The sequence below is a fragment of the Ovis canadensis genome, chromosome 9, assembly GCF_042477335.2.
Source record: "Ovis canadensis isolate MfBH-ARS-UI-01 breed Bighorn chromosome 9, ARS-UI_OviCan_v2, whole genome shotgun sequence".
Classification (NCBI taxonomy): domain Eukaryota; kingdom Metazoa; phylum Chordata; class Mammalia; order Artiodactyla; family Bovidae; genus Ovis; species Ovis canadensis.
Window position 1 is genome coordinate 35,698,290 of NC_091253.1, and position 20,731 is coordinate 35,719,020.

General features: G+C 50.6%; 2 long non-coding RNA genes across 9 annotated transcripts in view; one reads left to right on the top strand and one right to left on the bottom strand.

Moving 5' to 3' along the window:
* The window catches only part of LOC138446182 (uncharacterized), a 304,831-nt gene that overhangs the window by 194,709 nt on the left and 89,391 nt on the right, over positions 1–20,731 (bottom strand). The gene's annotated exons all lie outside the window — the stretch shown is intronic.
* Positions 14,476–19,565, top strand: LOC138446183 (uncharacterized). The gene is made up of 4 exons (XR_011259217.1): positions 14,476–14,793; positions 14,925–15,647; positions 18,773–18,841; positions 19,429–19,565. It is a non-coding gene; the product is annotated as an uncharacterized lncRNA (long non-coding RNA).

Sequence of the window (20,731 nt, forward strand, 5' to 3'; positions counted from 1 at the left end):
GCAAAGAGAGTCACAGTGTTACTGATCCCTGAACGTGGGCCCGTAACAGTGGCAGCTCCATGCCCAGTTCAGAAAGCCAAAGGCCCAGAGGAAGGGAAGGGGTTTGGTCCCCAGAAGAACAAGAGGATGAAGCTCCCACAGGAGCAGGGTGCTGGCCCACGTCCACACTCCAGAGCCAAGCCAGTGCTGGACAAGGATCCCGGCAAGAAAAAGAGCATTCTCCCAGGTCAGCAGAAGGGGACGCAGGGCTGTGAGCTGTGCATGGGGTGGGGGAGAAGGATGGCAGAGAGGAAACAGGCACTCCCCAGATGAGCTGTCCCTCATTTGTGTAAGACATGATAATGGAGCTGTGTCAGGATGCTCACAACGACATCACCATACCAAATAACAACAACTCACTTGAGAAAGGAATGCATGACCATAGGAAACCAGAACAGCAAGCTGGTTAAATAAATCATGACATTTCCACCACTAGAATAGTGACAGATGTAATTAGATTGACTTCTTGTAGGGAGCAGTTGAAGCAATTTCATAGGATTTAACCTAATACGTTAAGCACTTTTCATGTATCAATTAACTTAATTCTCACAGCAAGTGTTATGAAGTATGTATGGTGGGCAGAATAATTGCCCCTGCCTTCCAAAAACAGAGAGGTTCACATTGTCAGGGCTGACAACAGTGACTGTAGCCATGAAACTAAAAGACACTTGCCCCTTGGAAGAAAAGACAATAGCCTACCGTGGTATGAAGGTTTACAGTCATCTGGATGTTAAGGCTCTGTTGGAAGACTCTCGCTGCTAGGGCTCCACTATTCCTGCCTCCTGGAATGGTGTAAACAGTGATTCACACCACGGTAGGCTATTGACTGGAATTAAAAAGCAGGGACATCACTTTGCTGACAAAGATCCATACAGTCAAAGCTATGGTTTTCCCAGTAGTCATAGTACGGATGTGAGAGTTGGACCATAAAGAAGGCTGAGTGCCAAAGAATTGATGCTTTCAAATTGTGCTGCTGGAGAAGACTCTTGAGAGTCCCTTGGACAGCAAGGAGATCAAACCTGTCAATCCAAAAGGAAATCAACCCTGAATACTCATTGGAAGGACTGATGCTGAAGCTGAAGCTCCAGTACTTTGGCCACCTGATGTGAAGAGCTGACTCACTGGAAAAGACCCTGATGCTGGGGAAGACTGAAGGCAAAAGGAGAAGAGAGCAGCAGCGGATGAGACGGTTAGACAGCATCACCAATTCAACAGACATGAATCTGATCAAACTTCAGGAGACAGTGAAGGACAGGGAAGCCTAGAACAGGGAAGCCTGGAGTGCTGCAGTCCATGAGGTCCCAAAGAGTCAGACATGACTTATCGACTGAACAATAACAAAATATGGATGTTACCTCCTATGATAAAGGGAACTTCACAGATGTGATTCAGGTTAAGTGCCTTATACCTTGAGGTAGGGATTATTCCAGATTATTCCAGAGGACAGGGAGCTAATCTAATCATCAAAGATCAAAGAAACCTTCCCTTCTGGGATCAGAGAGATGAGAAAAAACAAGAAGAATAGATTGGAAGCGTGAAAGGGACTGGACCCACCACTGCTAGGTCTCACCTTGGGGAAGGAGGTCACCAGCAAAGGAGCATGGGCAGCTTCTAAAAACAGTGCTTTTTAGAGGCAACAGCGCAGCTGACAGCCAGCAAGACAACAGGGGATCTCAGTCCTACAACCACAAGGAACTGAATTCTGCCACAGTCAACAAGAATAACGAAAGGCATCCTCCTCTACAGCCTCCAGAAAGGAGCAGGACCTGCACACACCTTAATCTCAGCCCAGTGAGACCTGCGTCAGACTTCTGAGCTATCCTGAATGCATGACAATAAATCTGTGCTGCATTCATTACGCCAGCCATAGAAAACTAGTAAAATGCATTCACAGCCATGAATGCAGACGAGCAGATGAATCGCAGCGCCTCAGGCCACACAGCCAGAAAGTGGGGAGCCAGGATCCGAGGGTGGCAGACAGGCTCCAGAGCCTCTGGCCTCCTCGACCCTACTCTACAGTCTCGTGGGAGAATGATTCCGAATCAAGTTCCCAGAAAGCAATGCATTTTGGACTCATTCTTATCTGAAGTTTGTTTGTTTGTCCTTTTTAATATATATAGCTATTACTTTTAAAGACTGAGAAACGGAATACTAATACAAAGTAGTATAATTGCAACTTGCCTCAGGAAAACAAAGGGGCAGATTCTGTCTTGCCTCTGCCTGGAAGATGGTAATAAAATGTGCCCAGGGAGACCAGGCCCAGCGTCCTTCAGAAAATCACCCATCGTGCAGTCAAGTTAAAATAACAGAGAAGTGTTCACTGCAGTGGATAAAAAGCAACTTCCCAAGAGGACAACTCTTGTTCGAGCAGCTGGACCTGCCTCCTGGGCCGTATCCCCCTACCTCTGCATGCGTACTCAGTTGCTCAGTGTGTCTGACTCTTTGCAACCTCATGGACTATAGCCCGCCAGGCTCCTCTGTCCATGGAAATTTCCAGGCAAGAATAATGGAGTGAGTTGCCACTTCCTCCTCCAGGGGATCTTTCTGGATCAGGGACTGAACTTGCATCTCCTGTATCTCCTGCATTGGCAGACAGATTCTTTACCACTGAACCACCTGGGAAGCCTCCCCACCACCCCTAGACCTCCACAAAGTGCAGGGTTCAGGCCTGGCACAGCTGGGACAGTCCTGGACCCTGGCACTGTGCATCCTGATTGCAAAGACCTGAATATTTTGAACATCATCCCCAGAGAAACTAAGAGAAAGGTAAAAAAAAACACTGGTTCTGGCAGAGAGGTGACCTCCTTCCTGAAAGGCTTCAGGGCTTCAGAGGGTCTGAGAAGTATGAGGAAAACCCACAGACCCTTTGATTTGGCCCTGAGCCTGACTTTGTCATCGCCTATAAGCACGTGGCCTCAGGGATGCCATTTCACTTCTCCAAATCTCAGTGTTCCCCATGGCAAAATGCAGACCCCAAGGAGGCTGCCTGAGGTGCAGTTCAAAGTGGAGATCCTATGGATTCAACCCCTACATGATAACCACCTTGATGGATGGTATGTGCCAAGGACACATGGGCACCTCAGGACATGGCTTTGGGAAGCGGGGTAATTGCAAAAACAAAAGCAAACCAAAGGCAAGCTTCACAAAGCAGCACACCCAGGGACTCAGGGCTTTAGAAGACACCTCCCCTTACTTGGTTCAGCTGCAAGCATCCTTGTCCACCCGTGCCCCTTCTTCCATCTCCTCTGTCCATGAATTACGGTTCATCCCCATTCCCAACTCAGAATTCAGAGTTACAGAGCTGGAGGGCAGGGCTCCAGCCCAGCCTCTGCAGTGGGCGACTTCTAACACATGTTGGTTAAAGAGAAGGAAGGTGGGAGAGCATTTGGAACACATCCAGCTCTTTCCTTTTCAATAACCACAAAGCTCTGGCACAGACAAAGATGAAACAAGAAGACCCCCTGGTCCCTAGAGTCCAATCTAACCTCACCAGGAGAGGAATCACACACCAGAAAAGAGAAGGAAGGGGCTTCTAAGATATCACGCAGCCCCAAATCACTCAATCCCACCTGGCCTCAGTTTGCTCATGTATCAAATGGGCATGATGTCTGCCCTGCATACCTCACCAGCGGTGAAGGGCTGCTCCAGAGAGATTCGTATGGGAACAATTTTCATGAACTGTCAAGTGTGTCCTACCACGTGATGACAGCACCCCCTAACAGAGACCAAATACCTGCAGAATGCAGACCCCAAGACAAAGTCACAAGAGTGCAATCAACCCAAGGTGTTGGCCATCTGCACAAGCAGCCTGCAATTTTCATTCATTCCCAGGGAGGCTTCCATCTTTCTCAGTTTTGCAGCCCTGAGAACAAACGGATTTTGCTTTTTAAAGGTGTTATTTTTTTTCTTTAAACACATTTTAAGAAATATCAGAACCTCCAAGGAATCATACATTTAACCTCTGTGTAATCTGTATCGCTGGGAGCATTCAAATACATACATTTTTGGAGCCACAGGATGGAACCACAGAGTAAAACCTTTCCTTCCCATCACAAGTCTCTCAGAACTCTAGGGGCATCTCTCTTTTTCATCCTGAACAGCTGCCCTTGAGGAGCAGGCAAGGGATGTGGACATTTGAAATGAAGAAGGCTCATCTCTGGCCAAGAAGAAATACAATGCGATTCAGGCTTCTTCTCTCCAGGATGGGAACTCCTCGGGTGGGGCAGGGCTTGAAGCCATGCACAGTCACTTTTTTTCCCCCCTGGAAAGCACCAAGGTTTTCAACTTTGCTCATATCTGATCACTGCCCTCTCCTCTCAGTGGCAGCTGGTAGACCAAGGGTGATGCCGTTTCTGCAGTGATACGACGACATCACTCCAAAACACCGAAGAGAACACCACCCCTCCACCAGCCCTGTGCAAGGGCACACTCCTCCTCTGACTGGCCCTGCTCCGGTCAATGTCCTAGTGAGGTTTCTTGGAATTGGCTACAAAGCCATGGATTTCCAGGGACCTCAGCCTAGAGCAACAGCGTGGAAGATGCAGGACAAGGACCAAGAATGGAAGAGTCGAGAGAGACCAGGGTTCTTTATCATCCATCTCCAGATGGGCTACGAACCAGACAGAATGGGGGAAAGGTCACGGTTTGGGGTGACAGAAACGCCTGGGTTCAAACCCCAGCTCTGTCACTTTCCCAATGAGTAACACCAGAAGTGTCTTACTTCTCCGGCCTTCAAGGCTGCAGCCCTTGTTAACGACAACAACCTGGTCTGACACTCAGAAAGACCACTTGAGATGATGTGGCTGAGCGTCTCAAGACCTGCACTTGAGATGCGTCAGCTGCCTCGTCCCTGCTGTCACTGCGCTCACAGTTTGGAGAAGACAAGTGGGTGTCTGTAACAAAGCGACTGAACCGGGTACCTGAAGATTACCACCTGGCCAGTGACGCCGACCCCAGGCCTATGAGGGTCAGCGACTTCAGTCTGGACTTGAAGGCGGGGATGGAGGACAATAGTGGTCACCTCCTGATTTGTGTGTGTGTGCAAAACCTGCCCAGGGGGCATGCATGAATGTACATGGGGCAAGGCTTAGCTGGCCCTGCTCATTTGGAGCATCCAAGCAAAGGTAACCAAGGTATTTAAGGAGGAAGAGGCTCTTTGGTGGGGCAGGTGGCCTGCAGGGGTGGGAGCTAAGCCAGGTCACAAAGAAGGGTATGTTCCCAGGCAAGGCTGCGGTGCAAAGACCCGCTCCGGCTCCCTTCAGAGTGAGGTCCTCCTGGAAGGGCCTCAAGCCACCCAGTCACCCAGAAGCTGGAGAGGAGGCAGCCTTGCCCTGCAGACTGCAGGCAGGCAAACAGCGCTCACCTCACTCCCTTGTGTGGTTTTGAGGATGGATACCCATGGAGGAGGGCAGTAATGCCACCAGGACCACAGCCGGGGGACCTGGCCTGTGCCAAAGGCTGGGACGAGGCACTGAAGCAACGGCGCGCCAAATTCAGAGCGTGGCCAGCATTAGGGCAGCCAGAGGAAGTCAGAGGCCACACCCAGTGGCCCAGCCTTCCTCCTTTCTGAGAAAGACCATCAAAGCAGAACGAAGGCTTCTGGCAGGGTGGGGAGCTCGGAACCACAAAGAGAGCTCCCACCTGGGCCAGGCAGGGCTTCGGTCCTGCTGGAGAGGGCTGTGTCCTCCCTGTGCTTATTCCAAGACTCCTCCCTCGGACCCCTACCCCTCTGCCTTCCCTTAGCCATCTGGTCTCCCCTGATAAAACCCTGCTTCCTGGGTCCAACGTTCCCACTGACACCTTTCAGAATCATCTGGTCCCAGGCAGTCGTCACAGCTCTTGTCAAATTCACCTGAACCAGTGGGATCGCAGGAGCCGAGATTGTCGGAGCACACACCGCCTGCTGGGCACTGTCCGGCACTCCCTGTGGACAATCTGAGCTCAGTGAATGCTCACAGTGACTCTTTGGGGCAAGTACTATGCTCTCCCAATTGACAGGGAAGAACACTGAGGTTCTCCGAGGTTCAGGAACCTGCCCTGGCCATGCACCCGAAGTGCACATCACTGGGCTGTGCCCAGGTGACCTTCCCCTGCTCTGAGCACCAGACCCCTCGGTTAAGGGAGACCTCGATGCCGTGAGACCTCGGACAAGACCCTCCACTTCTCTCTGAAGCAGCCCTTCCTCCTCTGAAACAGGAGACCATCACAGCACCTGCGCCGCACCCTGGCTGCCTCAGTGCTGATGAATGAAGACACCCACAGCACCCGGCAGATGCTAAAAATGGCGCCTCTTCAGGGAGCATGCAGACGAGAGGAGAGAGAGACAGACATACACACGGACAGACAGACGGACAGGCAGGCAGACTGAGTTTGCCTCTCAAAAAAGGCAAATGAGTTAAACTTCAGATAGGAATCACGCATGCATGCTCAGTCGTGTCCAACTCTTTGCAACCCCATGGTCTGTAGCCCGCCAAGCTCCTCTGGTCGTGGAATTTCCCAGGCAAGAATACCAGAGTCGGCTGCCATTTCTTACTCTAGGGGATCTTCCCAACCATCTGTATCTCCTGCACCGGCATGTGGATGGATTCATTACCACTGCACCACCTGGGAGGCCCCTCAGAAAGGAATAGCAGCCCACAGACACCCGAAGACACCCAATGCCTGGGGTACCAGTTAGCACACTGATTATGCCATTTTCTTCCTTCCCAAGAGAAGAGAGGCCAAAAAAGAAGAGAAAATTCAGGAAGACGTGGTTGGATGGCATATTCGAGCACCCTGGGTGCATCGATGAAAATAAAACAAAACCCAAAGCTATCCAATGTTATTTTTACCCAACCCCACCCAAACCCAAGGCAACCAAAGAGGAGAATGCCTAAACAGTGAGCAATTCCACCCCAGAGCCAGGTTCTCTGATAAACTACTGACAAGGAAACATCTGGAAGGAGCTTCTCAACCTCCCCGGCACCTTGAGGGGGATCTATGTACCCTGAAGAATGAAGTCCTAGCCCTGTTTGAAAGCTATGAAGGGGACCTGCAAACACACTGCAGAGATAAGGGAGGCGGGGCTGCATGAAGGAGGCAGTCAGGACCCATCCAGAGTCCAGACCTTCCTGGAGAGGAGGAGGCACAGAGGCAAGGGGCCGAGTGGCCTGGGGCACCCCCACCCCATGCCCCCAGCAGCCTGTGGCTTGATGCAGATGAAGACGGAGCTGTCTTATTTACTGCCCTTTGCCAAGACGGGTACCTAGGAAAAGCAAGTCTCCAATAAATTTCTGTTAAATAAATGAATAAACAAAATCCTGGCCCCTAACAGCTACCCAGTTGGTAAAGAATCTGCCTGTCATGCAAGAAACCTAGGTTTGATCCCTGGGTGGAGAAGAACGCCTGAAGAAAGGAACAGCAACCCACTCCAGTACTCTTGCCTGGAGAATTCCATGGACAGAGGAACCTGGCAGGCTACGGCCCATGGGGTCGCAAAGAGTCGGACACAACTGAGCAACTAGCTCACTTTCATATTCTTCACTGCCACCCAGGGAAATGCCCCATGAAATGAAGGCTGCTCCATCCCGCAGCAAATATGGACGATGCAGTCTCAGTTGCATCCAGCAGACAGCCAACACTGAGCAAAGGAGACCCGCCAAAATGCCATGAAATGCACGCCATGCCCCGCTGCGGAGGAATCTGAGTCTGGTGACTTCAAATGCTGACTTGAGGAAAACAAGCAGCTCCAGGGCACTGTGGCCAACAGAGCTCAAGCTTGGCCCAAACTTAGAGAGACCAGGCAAGGGTGGTTGAGTCACTTGTCTGGAGAGCGGAGGAGGCAGCATTTGCTCCCGGCCCTGCCTGTCTCTTACTCGGCTCTAGGCAGCACGGTCAGATCCAGAGGAAGCCGAAAGCAAATGAAAACAGAGCCCCAGCAGGCTCAAGGTGACCACACACTGGGCAGGGATCACAGAGTCTGCCCCCCGCCAAGCCCAGAAAGACCTCTTAGCCTGACAGCATCAGCTTCTCATTTGCCTCCCATGTCCCACTCACCCCCACACACAGAGCCTCCAGCCCTGCTGGAGAGCTATCTGCAGGGCTCCAGACACAGGGCTGGTGTCTCTCTTGGGAAAGCAGGAGGCAGGGCTGAGTCCTCTTTCTAAGCCCAGGACATACGAGTGCCCAGCACACAAGACGCACTCAAGAAAAATCAGTGACTCTGAGTCACAGGATGGATCAAGTCCCATCTGTCACATGGAAAGAACAAGTATCACCTCCAAGGCTGATGAAAAGTTTAAAGAATCCAGAAAAAGAACTTTTAACTAGGGTCCTGGTTGGTATCATAAATACATCCTTAATTCCTGACAACCTTTACAGTTGGTCAACACAAAGAAAAATTCAATTCAGTTCAGTTCAGTCACTCAGTCATGTCCAACTCTTTGTGACCCCATGGACTACAGCACGTCAAGCCTCCCTGTCCATCTCTAACTCCCGGAGCTTACTCAGCCTCATGTCCATTGAGTCAGTGATGCCATCTAACCATCTCATCCTCTGTTGTCCCCTTTTCCTCCTGCTTTCAATCTTGCCCAGCATCAGGGTCTTTTCAGATGAGTCAGTTCTTTGCATCAGGTGGCCAAAGTATTGGAGTTTCAGCTTCAGCATCAGTCCTTCCGGTGAATATTCAGGACTGATTTCCTCTAGGATGGACAAGGGACTCTCAAGGGTCTTTTCCAACACCACAGTAAAATTAAGTATGGCGATAACTCAGCACAATACCCTTGCATACATGAGGGGTAAACAAACATATATACATGCGTTTGTGTGTGTGCATGTGTGTGGTATATATGTGCATGTATGCACATTCTTATCAAGACAGAATTGTGTGCATGTGGTTGTTTTTAACTGATAATGGGAGAAGTGCCTAAGATGCAGCTAGAGAAGCTATATTCCATGCTCACCAGGGAAACTGACCCCAAACATCACATCTGCACGGAGTCAATAGGAATCCACTGACCTGCCTGCAGAAGGCTAGGACTCCACCACTTCTGTGGGAGTTTGATGAAGCTGCTGCTAGGAGAGAAGTGAACAGGGCTGACTGCCTTCAGGACTCACCTTTGAAGTCATGCAAACAGGATGGAAAGAAAACTCACACAACAAAAGTGTTTTTACATGCCCTACACTGCTCGTGAAAGAAGGAGCTAAGTCATGTCCGACTCTTGCGACCCCATGGACTGTAGCTCACCAGGCTCCTCTGTCCATGGGATTCTCCAGGCAAGAATAGTGGAGTGGGTTGTCATTTCCTTCTCCAGGAGATCTTCCCAACCCAGGAATTGAACCCAGGTCTCCCGCAGTGCAGGCAGATTCTTTACTGACTGAGCTGCGCAGGAAGCCCCACTGTTCGTGACCACCTGAGGAAATCTATCTTGAACTGCTCCTTGTCATTCCTTCACGCCTTCATCCATGCCTTGGCCAGCAGAGGGGCAGAGGAGGAGGAGCATACTCAGTTCAGCGCACACCTGTCAGGGATGGGAGGAGCTGACACCTGGCCTGAGCTGCTTACCCGAACCCCCGCACTACAGCCTGAAGTCTCTGCACCCGAGTGGCTGTACCCCCAATTGCCGCCAATGCTGAGATTTTGGGAGGCGGGCTGTGAGTACACACCGACCCCAGCAATAATGCAGGTTCTGCTTCTCACACCCCCTCCCATCCACAGCGCAGGCCCTCTGTGGGAGTGTTCTCGGGAATCTGGGGCCCATTCAACAGAGGAAGCTCCGGGATGTGGCAGGAGGAGGAAATGGGGCACAGTGGCCCTGCCAAGATTTCCAGAGGAAATGAGTAACTCGTTGTTAGGCAGTTACACATCGCCAAGCGAGGAAGTGGCATTGTCTGGGGACCAGCCGAGGGCCTTACATAACAGGCAAACCGCCCCCCCACCCTTGCATTCTGGCCATGGCCGTATTTGGGGATTGGCAAAAGCATTTGATGAGCACCTCTACCCTGTGTAAACACTGGCTTTATTAGGGTGGCTGAGAGAGGTCTGGACCGGAGTCCTGCTTGGCTCGGTGCTAGGAGTGAAACTGACTCAGTCTCAACAGCCTCGTTCCGGCAGCTCACATCTGCCGAGCACCCATGCAGACCCGGTGGGTAAGTCTGGGCTCGAGACCCAGGCTGCCAGTATCCTCCTCCACCAGCTACCAGCGATGGGATTTGGACAAGTTGCTCAACTGCTCTGTGCCTCAGTCACCTGGAGCAAGGAAATCCTTGCACCTGAATCCCAGGGCTGCTGAGGTTGGACTGCGATCAAAGGCACTCAGTGCTCAGAATGATGCATCACACAAACAAGCTTTTGATATTGGTCCGAGTGGGGTCCTAGGGATGAAGGTCACACACCCCCATCTCTGAGGACAGATAGCAAAATACAAAGTAAAATGAAGGCCTTAGGGTCTGTGGCAGACTGCACAGGGTCTAGTGGTTGCACGTGGAGAAGGGTCACTCCCCTCGGGCACCTTGGAAAAGAAACGGTCAAGGACCTTTCTGAAGCAGCCAGCAGAGGAGGGAGGCAGAGAAATAAACTCTAGGTTCTTGCTGGAGACATCGCAAGACGAGAGGCCCATTTAACAAGATCTCAAAACTCACTCCAGTTCAATTGGCAGCTGGTCATGATCATGACGCCATGATTGAGGTGGACAGAAAGTGCCCAAAGGGAGTCAGTTGTCCAGGGCCTCTGTAAATCCACCCACTTCTTGGTATGCACACGGTCCACGTCCTGGAGAACGGAGAGACCCACGATGCCATTTGGGCACATTCACTGTGTCATTTCCTACTCACCACCACCCCTTCAGGGAGATACCATCTCACACACATATACAAATACATGAGCATCCACACACACACACACACACACACACACACACACACACACCCTTTATTTTGAAAGATGAGGAAATCGAGGCACGTGGAGTTTAAGTTAAAGGTTCAGAATTCAAATCCAGGTTTGTTTTATTCTTCACTGAAGGGATTTTTTTTCCTCCTCTACTGGTTGGTTGAATTATTATTATTATCACTATCTGTTTAGAGTTCTGTTTTTAGTGAGACATAAATGACATATATTAGTCAAAGTTATATCAGCTTCAAATAACGATTTGCTAACCTCAAATATTGTTGAATGATCACAATACGTCTAGTCAGAATCCGCTGGCACACGTAATAACTAGTTTTCTTACAAAAATAGTCACAGGACTTCCCTGGTGGTCCAGTGGTGAAGAATCCATCTGCCACGGCCCCCCCACGGGCTCAATCCCTGGCTCAGGAAGATTTCACATGGAGCGGGGCAGCTAAGCCTGCGTGCCACACAGACTGAGCGTACCTGCCCAAACTCCCGAAGCCCGTGTGCTAGAGCCCAGGCTCTGAAACAAGAGAAGCCACCACAACGAGAAGCCTGCGCACTGCAACTGCAGCAGATCCGGCTCGCCACAACTAGAGACAGCACGCGTGCAGCAGCGAAGACCCCGCGCGGCCAAAGTAAAAACCACAAATGCAGAGAAAGGTTGCGAGGAGAATGCAGATCCTTTTTCTTGACACAGGGAGCAAGTGACTGTCCTACACCCCATCACCCCAGAACATTTCAGTGTGTATTTCCTGAAGCCAGGACATTCTCCCCAGAATCATGTTCCCCCAGCAAAATAGGGACGCTGACGCTGATTCGTAACTAACCTCCAGTTCTCATACCTGACTCAAATGTCACCAACTGTCTCCAACCAAGTGTTACATCCAGTTGTCACACGTCTTCAGTCCCCTTCACTCTGGAGCTCTTCCTCTGTGTTTCCCTAACTCTCACGACCTTGATACTTGACAGATAAGCCATGTCTTTAGTTTGAAGCACGTCCCCCACATGGATGGCATCACCGACTCAGTGGACATGAGTTTGAGCAAACTCCAGGAGATGGTGAAAGTCAGGGAAGCTGGCGTGCTGCAGTCCATGGGGTCGCAAAGAGTCGGACACGACTGAGCGACTGAAAACAACAGTGTCCCTCTACTTAAGTTTATCAGATGTTTCCCCTGATTATATTCATGGTCTGTATCTTCATTTTTTTTTTTTTTTTTGCAGAATTGCAAAGTAAGAGTTGGAAGGAAGACTTCCTGGATGAAAGTAAATCCTCTAAGTTGACTGTGATCCTGATGACAACCTTCACCCCACCATTTTTCACCAGTTGGGGGGAAAACAGTGGAGAGTAGCCTATGACTCAGGAAGGAATGGATGGTCTGCAGTCTGGAGAGGGACGATGGTTTCCATACAGCCAAGGAGATGCTGGCATCATTCACTCAAGCCAGCTTTGCTTACAAATAAAAAAGAAAGAAAAAAAAGAGAGAAACCTCAGAGTTCAGCTTAAAAAGATCTTTCAGACGGTGCCAGGTTGCTCCCTTTCCGAGCCCCCACCTCTGTTGCAAAGTACAATACGTATGTTTATCTTGCTTCTAAGAAGGGGGATATTAAAATACTTGAGGATTTTCCCCTCCTCTCCCTGGCATGCTGACTCCCAGCGGCTGCACGGCCACATATAATGAAGTGCAAAAGCAACAGTCAATTATGGCTTTCGCAAACACAGGGACCCTTCCTGAGGTTGGAAGTCGCATCACTTGAAAGGCTGACTTTCTTCAAACTTCCAGGAACTGAGTGGCCCAGAGCCCGTCTATTTAAAGGTCAACCCAGCCCTGCTGTATTTGCAGGGCTGCCGCCAACACGAGCTTATTCTCGGCCCCTCTCCGCAGCCACCGCAGTGGGACGTGAGCAGCACTGGGTTCCTTTCGAAGGGAGGCAAGGGGCGCCCAAGACAGAGGCAGGGTCAGAGGGAGAAGGGAGATGAGAAGTGACTCGCCGCCCTCCCGTTTCATGGGGGCAACCTTGGGGGCTGGTGGTTAAGACAGTGAACTCCTCCATGGCCGACCTTTGAAAGCAATGACCACATCTCAGAATCAAGCCTCATTTCCCATTTCCAGGGACAAGGTGGTCCTTTTTGCCCCCCCCTTAGCTCAGCTCTCTGGGCCTGAGTGTTGGAGCAGCAGATGGAGCGCAGGCAGCAGGAGACAACCCCCAAGCCCCCTTATATGGCAACCAGAGGGACCACCTCACCCACCAGTGACTTACAAAACCTTTTGAAAATGTTTAACCCTTAGCTTGGTGTTAAGCTCACACAGCTCTGCATCTACTTAATCCCACTCCTCGCTAACTAAGGTGGAAAAGAATCCATCTGCAATGCAGGAGACTTGGGTTCAGTCCCTGGGTCTGGAAGATCCCCTGGAGAAGGGAATGGCAACCCACTCCAGTATTCTTGCCTGGAGAATCCCATGGGCAGAGGAGCCTGGTGGACTACGGTCCACAGCATTTCGAATAGTCAGACCCAACTGGACGACTAACACACTGCCTGCATGTTCTTTGTTTACTTGTTCCACTAATTGCAAGCTGACTCAGAGGTGACAGGCATGGAGAAATCACTGCTGACACAGCATCTATAATGTGCACGGGGTCTGAGTGGGTGGTGGGTACAGCTGACCAGCCCGAAGTCACCCAGCTAGTGAGAGACAGGGTCAGAATTCCAGCGCCTACCTGTCTGACTCCAGAACACACTCTCCTATTTCGTCATTCCCCTCCACACATACCCCTTGTTCAGGAAGTCAACTAGTGCTTTGCTGGAAAGTTATTGATCCCACATGCCAGGTACCTGAGGGCTTCAGGGAGGAGGTGGCATTTGAACATTGCCTTCAGTGGGGCTCAGAGAAAAAAAGGAAGAGGGTCCCAGGAAGAAAGTACAATGTGAACAAAAGCCTGAATAGACAGATAATAACTGTCTATTATTATAGACAGCTTCACAAGGGTGAAGCCCGGAGTATCCAGGGTATCCAGTATTAGGGCATCCAGGAGTCCTTTGGGACGCTTTCCTAGTCCTGTGTGCTGAACTCAGACTCTGCCAGTCACTGCACTGTGCCACCCCTCTGGGTCATCCTGATCCTCGCGACAATGCTGAGAAGTAGAGATACCAAGGATTACAGGAGTCTCCACTACTGACTGCCTGGTTACAGGGAGGCAGGGCTTACCCCAGACCCAGGGCCGTTGGGTACCAAGGCTAGTGAGCTATCCACATGCCTTCTCAAGTATTTTTTTTTTTTCCTTCCTGCTGAGGTCATTGTGGACACAGGAAAGGATGCTCATGGGGAATGAAAGGAGGAAGAGAAAGAAAGGAAATACAGAGGGAGGGGAGGAAGGAGGGAAAACATGCCAGGACTGTGATTCAGTGCAGACCTTTCCGAGGGTCCGATTAGCCTGAAAAGACTTTGAAACCCGAACCAACAAAACCAAACACTCAGGGAGCCAAGCCAGGAAGCTCAGGCAGAGAATCTCCAAGACCAAACGTCATCAGAAGCGACTCTGGAAGGGACTTTGTTCCAAGGTCAGGTCTCAGGCTGTACGCCCCAGAAAGAGAGACGAGGATCCCTGTGTGCAAGCTCGCAGGGGAACGTGCTCGGGAGAAAGGGAGCGAGGGATGCAGAACCCACAGGCTGGGAGTAGCCTGGACTCCAGCCTCAGCCTGAGCTCACCAGCAGCTCTGGTAGTCAAATGGGACCACAGGGCTCATTCCTGCTTCGAAGCAGGGGGGCTGGCCTTTTGTACCCCTGAGTCAGCAGAGACTGGGGGTGGTGGGGGGTGAGCAACTTCCTGGATGAGGCAGCAGATCTCCAGAGAAGCGGACGCAGACAGTGAACTTGAACAGCTGGGGGGTGAGTGTGCCGGTCCGGTAAAGGGGGCCCGGGTGGGACATCAACAGCATCTATTACATTAGTCATAATTTAATGACTGGGAGATGACCAGGAAGGACAACAGGCCCCATTTTTTTTAACATTTCCTGCAGAGTCGGGCTGCCTAAGCCAGAACCTGGGTCGGGGCTGAATCTGCCTCCCAAGTGAGTGTGGAAACATCTGGGGTGTGACAGACACCGAGGGTGAGCACAGCCCCAGGGGAAGACGGCCGGACGGAGACGCGCGTCTACAAGGCGTGAGACATGAAGGCCGGTTGGAGGTCATCTCTCTTCTCTGATCCTCCCTCCCAGAGAGTGCCAGCATATGAAGTCAAAGGAAACAGGCCAAGAACACAGACTTAACTCTCCCACCTGAAAAAACCTAGCAGGATTGGCCTATGAAAAGCGTGTAGAGCTCCGCAAGAGATTATACGATCAGATATTTCCAACAAATTACCAGATGGGTTTATGCCTGTATGCCTGGCATACGGCTAGAGCTAAATAAAAGCTGAGTGGCTTGTCAGCTGTACAGATTGTAACCTCCACCTCAGGCTTAGCGACGACCTCCTAAACTTTTCCCAGAGAGGTGGCAATGAGGTGGAGAGCCTCATTCGTGCATGAGTTTTGCCGTCGTTGGACAGTTCTCAATCGGCCACATCCTGATTTTTTCAGCTGAAGAGTTCTGTTGTCTCCACACATCCAGCAACAGATGATAATAAACATAATGAGCCCTCTCCAAACAGTGGAATATTATTCAGCCATGAAAAAGAATCAAGTATTGATATATGCTACAACTTCCAAGGATGAATCTTGGAAACACTGTGCTAAAGGAAACAAGTTAGTATGTGTCCGTGTGTGTGCGATGTCCAGAACAGACAAATCCACAGAGACGGAAGGCAGACGGGTGGTTCCCTAGGATGGGGGTGGGGGTGACTGCTAATGAAGACAACCTTTCGGGGGTGATAAAATATTCTAAGATAGACTGCAGGGATGGTAGCGCAGTTCCCCTAGCATGCTGAAGCCTCTTACTGCACACTTTAAATGTGTGACTTGTAGGGTATGTCATTAAAGCTGTAAAAAAAAAAAAAAACAGAAAAGTTCTGCTGTCATAGGAAGGAATGACAATAACACCAGTGATGGGTTCCATTCACTGTACAGAAATGTTAGTTGGGGGACTTCTCTGGTGGTCCAGTGGCTAAGGCTTTGTGTACCCAATGCAGGGGGCCCAGGTTCAATCCCTGGTCAGGGAACTAGATCCCATATGCCTCAACTAAGGCCACAATTAAGAGCCGGCACAGCTGAATAAGTAAATAAATATTAAAAAGGAAAGAAAGGTTAGCTGGTGGCATCTGGAATACAGCATGCTAGGCCTGATCAAGTCTGCAAACCACACCCTCCCACCCAAAACAGAGAGAAGACACCACCATTGGAAAGCCTCTGGACAAAAGGCTTTCAGAATACGGCTGCCCTTCAACCTCCAAAACACCCTGATCTTCACAATCCAAAGCCACTAAAGAGGGGCCGCGCAGCAGCCCGCCAGGAACTCTTATTTTGTCTCCTGCCTCGAGCAATTCCTAAACAGTGGGAGTTAAATATTTATAAAGCAGTCACTGTTTGTTTAATGTTCGATCTGTACTTGCGAAGCACAGTGCAGGGAAATGCTGAAGTGACAGCTGATTATACAACACAGGGAAGCCCTGCGCCAGGGAGCCTGACACTTACCAGGAGTCCAGTCTCACCTTCCAGCCCAGCCCGGCGGCCCTCGCCTCCTCCTCAAAGCGCGCCCGCAGGTTGGGAGGGGTCTCCAGTGTTTAGTCTCCTCTTCCCCAGTGCCCGCAGAATAAGACAAAATAGTCCTTTCCTCCAAAAGCCACCGGGCACATGGCTCCTACCGGAATAAAGCAGTTTCAGTGAAAGTGGGGTGCCGCAGGGTCAAGGCCTGCCTTCCATAGACCCCACCACACAGAGAGGGCAGGGAGCTCCAGGCCAAAACAGCAAGATGCACGTGGAGACCAGGAACGCCTTCTGAGGCCTCCCCAAGGTCATCCCCCTCGTGCTTGTCCGATACCTGATGTCAGGCAGCCCCAACCTGAACACCGGACACGTTCAGAAGCAACTCCCGGGCCTCACATCCATTTCAACCTGAGGCATCTCAGTTATTCCCGCTGCTAAAGACCGGAAAGCCCCACGTGCTTCCCAGAGTTACTCCTGAGCTTTAATAAGATGATCCTTTATGGCAGTGGTCCCCGACTTTGGGGATCTAATGCCTGATGATCTGGGATGAAACTGATATAATAATAATAGAAGTAAAGTGCACAATAAATGTAATGCACTTGAATCAGCCCCAAACCATCCCTCCCACCCCTGACCCCAGGCCATGGAAAAAACTATCTTCTGTGAAACCGGTCCCTGGTGTCAAAAAGGTTGGGAACCACTGCTTTAAGGCATCATTGCTGTGTTGAGGAGGGTGACCACCACCACCTGCTTCCGATTCCTGGCTCAGCCCTCACCTGGCTGTGACCTCTGGCAATTCCGGTCACTGTCCCAGCCTTCTGCAATAGCTAATCAGCATATAAGAACAAGCCAGACAGAGGGAGGAAATGTTCCTTGCGGAGTACCAAACACTGCCCAAAACACACGTCAGGCACTCTCAGCGTTACCGGGAAATTGCAGGGTGGGAAGGCAGCCATGAACGTTCCCCAGCTCTGGGACCCCTCGGCCCTCTGGGGCCTAGACATTCGGGAGAGCAGCTGATACTCGGAGATCACATTGCCTGTTACACCGGGGAACAGCTCCACCAGAACCTTTAACCCGCCTTGGCCATTCACTCTGGGGATCCCCACCCATCCTGTTTTCCCCAGGTCTGTCCGGCAGTCAAGGCAGAGGCAGGGCCAGCCTGCCACCCTGTCCCTCTGGTGGCGGTGCTGAGCCGGGGGGGACACGGGCATACAGGGCTTCTACCCTGCACGTGAGCCAGCTCACTGGGGGATCTCTGATGAAGAAAGTGACGGGGGAGGAAGGAAGCTGACAGGTGCACATCGAGCAGGGAAGTGGGCACAGTGGAAGCAAAGACCTGGGGAGCTGAGACTTCGTGGAGAAGAGGGCCCAGAAAAAAAGCCACCTGGAGTCAAGCCCCTGAAAATAAGGGCCAGATATTTATAGGGCATGTGTGTGTCGTGGGGAGGAACTTTATCCTGAAAACGCAAACTGCCGAAGCATCTGCTTCAGATTCCCGTCTCTACCTCTGACTGCGATCCTGGGCCACTACCGTCACTTGTCTTACAGCCTGTTTAGGAGGCTCTCTTGAAAAAGGAAACAGTTATAAATACAACATATTCTATATTCATAAATTTATCTTTTACACATTGTAAGTGTATACTATATCACTGATAACTAATTCTAAATATAAAAGGAGTCTTATGCTTAAACCTGAAGCTGTCACTTGAAAGTTTGCTCTGAGTGTTAGGTCCCCCAAAACAGTGAATCAAATCGACTATACTTCCCTAAAAAAAAAAAAAAGAATGAATCTTACACTGAGCCTGTTGTAGCAAGTTTTCTCACAAAACACAAACTTCTTCACTCCTCATGATTAAAAGAATCATTTGCAAAAAACCTTTCGAGACTTCACTCATGTTCCTAAGACCTCTTTAAGTTTTTGGATTTTTCAGTCCCTTTCTTGTAATTTACCTAGAGGGTCACCATCATTTTTTAATCTCTTCTCCACGGTTAGCCGGCCTGATTCTGCCTGGGTCCCCAAGAACTTCCCCAGAGCAGGACTCAAGTCTCTTCCTGCTTCTCTTCCTCTGAGAGCAGGAGTCTGCAACCCTTTTGGCACCAAGGATGGGTTTCGTGGAAGACAGTTTTCTGCAGAAAAACTGGGGAGGTGGGGAGGGGGGATGTTTCGGAGATGATTCAAGTGCATTACATTTACTGCGCACTTTGTTTCTATTATTATTACCTAGCTCCACTTCAGACCATCAGGCATCAGATCCCGGAGGCTGGTAATCCCTGGTTTAGAGCAAGCAGCTAGAGTAAGTACCCGATATTTACCCTTTACTTCTGTCTACAGGTCCCCCCACCCTCACACACTGTGAGGTCCCGGGGGGCAGGAACTCGTGTTCACTTTGTTGGCTACTCCCCATGGTCACCTCTGGTATCATCAGATTCCAGATCAGGGCCTGGCTCAGAGGAGGCTCGGGGCAAATGCAGGTAACGCAAGAAATCTGCCCACAGCACCTTGTCTGCATGGGGAAACCCTGCAGTCTGGGCAAGACGTGCAGTTACTGGTCGTGGGCCTCCCTCCCTTGGACAGAACTGGTCCTGTCACCCATCTCTCCCAGCGCCATGTCACCGAACAAGTGGGCAAGGCAGACAGGACCGACATGTAGGTGTTTTACTATAGCTGCACGTTAATGAGCCAGTCAAGAAACAGCATCTTTCTTTGGCCCATGGACCAGAGATGCAGATGGTCTTTCTTGCGAAACACATCCTCCTGATTGTACAAGTTCTGATTTCCCTTTCTTTAAAGCAGTGCAAAAGTTGAGTCATCAGCCAAACATATGGAATACAGCTTCCTTTGAGTTTTACTATTTTTTCTTCCTATTTTTTTTTTTTACAGCTGTTCTGCCTCTCAATGATTTGGTGACAAGTTTTTAGCAAATCAACGTTATCCGTGCCTTCCAAAGTGCTCAACCTCGTTTTTCATGAAACAGCTCCGTTCTCATCGGTTTATATAATACATAATCACCGACACAACTTGCTTTGGGCCAGTACATGAGTCAAGGGGCAGTAAAAAGCTTTGCGGGCACACCAGTATCAATAGCTAACATTTAACGGGTGTTTACCCTGTGCCAAGAAACACTGTTCTAAGCCTTCACATGTATTAACTCATTTAATGCCATAGTCACCCTGGCAGGCAGGAACTAGTATTAGTCTGATTTTACAGATAAAGCATACAAGCACAGAGAGGTTGTTTAACTTGCCCAGGGTCACACAGCTGGTAGGGCAGGACAAAACTCTGGATTGGGAAAATTGGGCTTGTGAGCCTTCAGTGGGCCTGGGGCCTCGCTCGGTTTGCAGTCCAGAGGGAATGGGCAGCGAGGAAGCCAAACAGAGGTCACTTAAGGGTTTCTTCTATCCTTGCCCTGGACTGACAGATGTTTACAACTTCTGGCAATCAGTAAATGACTGATTATCTTCAGATGTGGGTGGGCTGGACGTGAGCAGGGAGTTTATGAGCGCACAGTTTTGTGTTATGATGACTTCTGCTTCCCAGTGTAATCTGTCTGCAGGAACACAGATAGGGGGCACCCCTCAATTTCAGTGTAGCTGGAGCAGGAACAGCTAGCGGGAGGAGGGGGGCAAGAGAGGAGGCTGGGTTCAGAGTTAAGGGCAGACGTGGCAGGCCAAGGGGTTTGGATCCAACCCTGTCTAGAGAGACTGGCCAGAGAGTGCTCCCAGCCGGCAGAAGCGCCTAGCAGATGGTCTGAGAATCAAAGACGCCCCCCAACTGCAGGCATGCAGGCAGTGCAGGAGGAAAGAGGCAAGGAACCTGAAAACGGGATGGGGAGCTTACAGGCGAGGCCTTGGGGGCTTTCTTTCCACTTTCTGACCTTCTCAGGGACCCCCTCAGGGCACCCACACTGCTGGGCTTGGAAAGGCCGACTCTCCACACCTTAAACAGGTAAGGCCTTTTAGAGAATGAAAACCCTGCGCTGAGACTCTTCCAGGTGGAGCAGAGACGAGGCGCCCAGTCTGCAGTCTCTCAGTCTCACATTCTTCCCACTGCCCTGGGCCACAGTCTCCAACTGAGCCTGAGTGGTCAGCGGAAGGCCCCCCGCAGACAAGGTCACAAAAGGAAGGAGGGATGCTCAGGCTCCAAGGGCCACCTCCTGAAACCCAGACAGGCTGACTTACTGTCA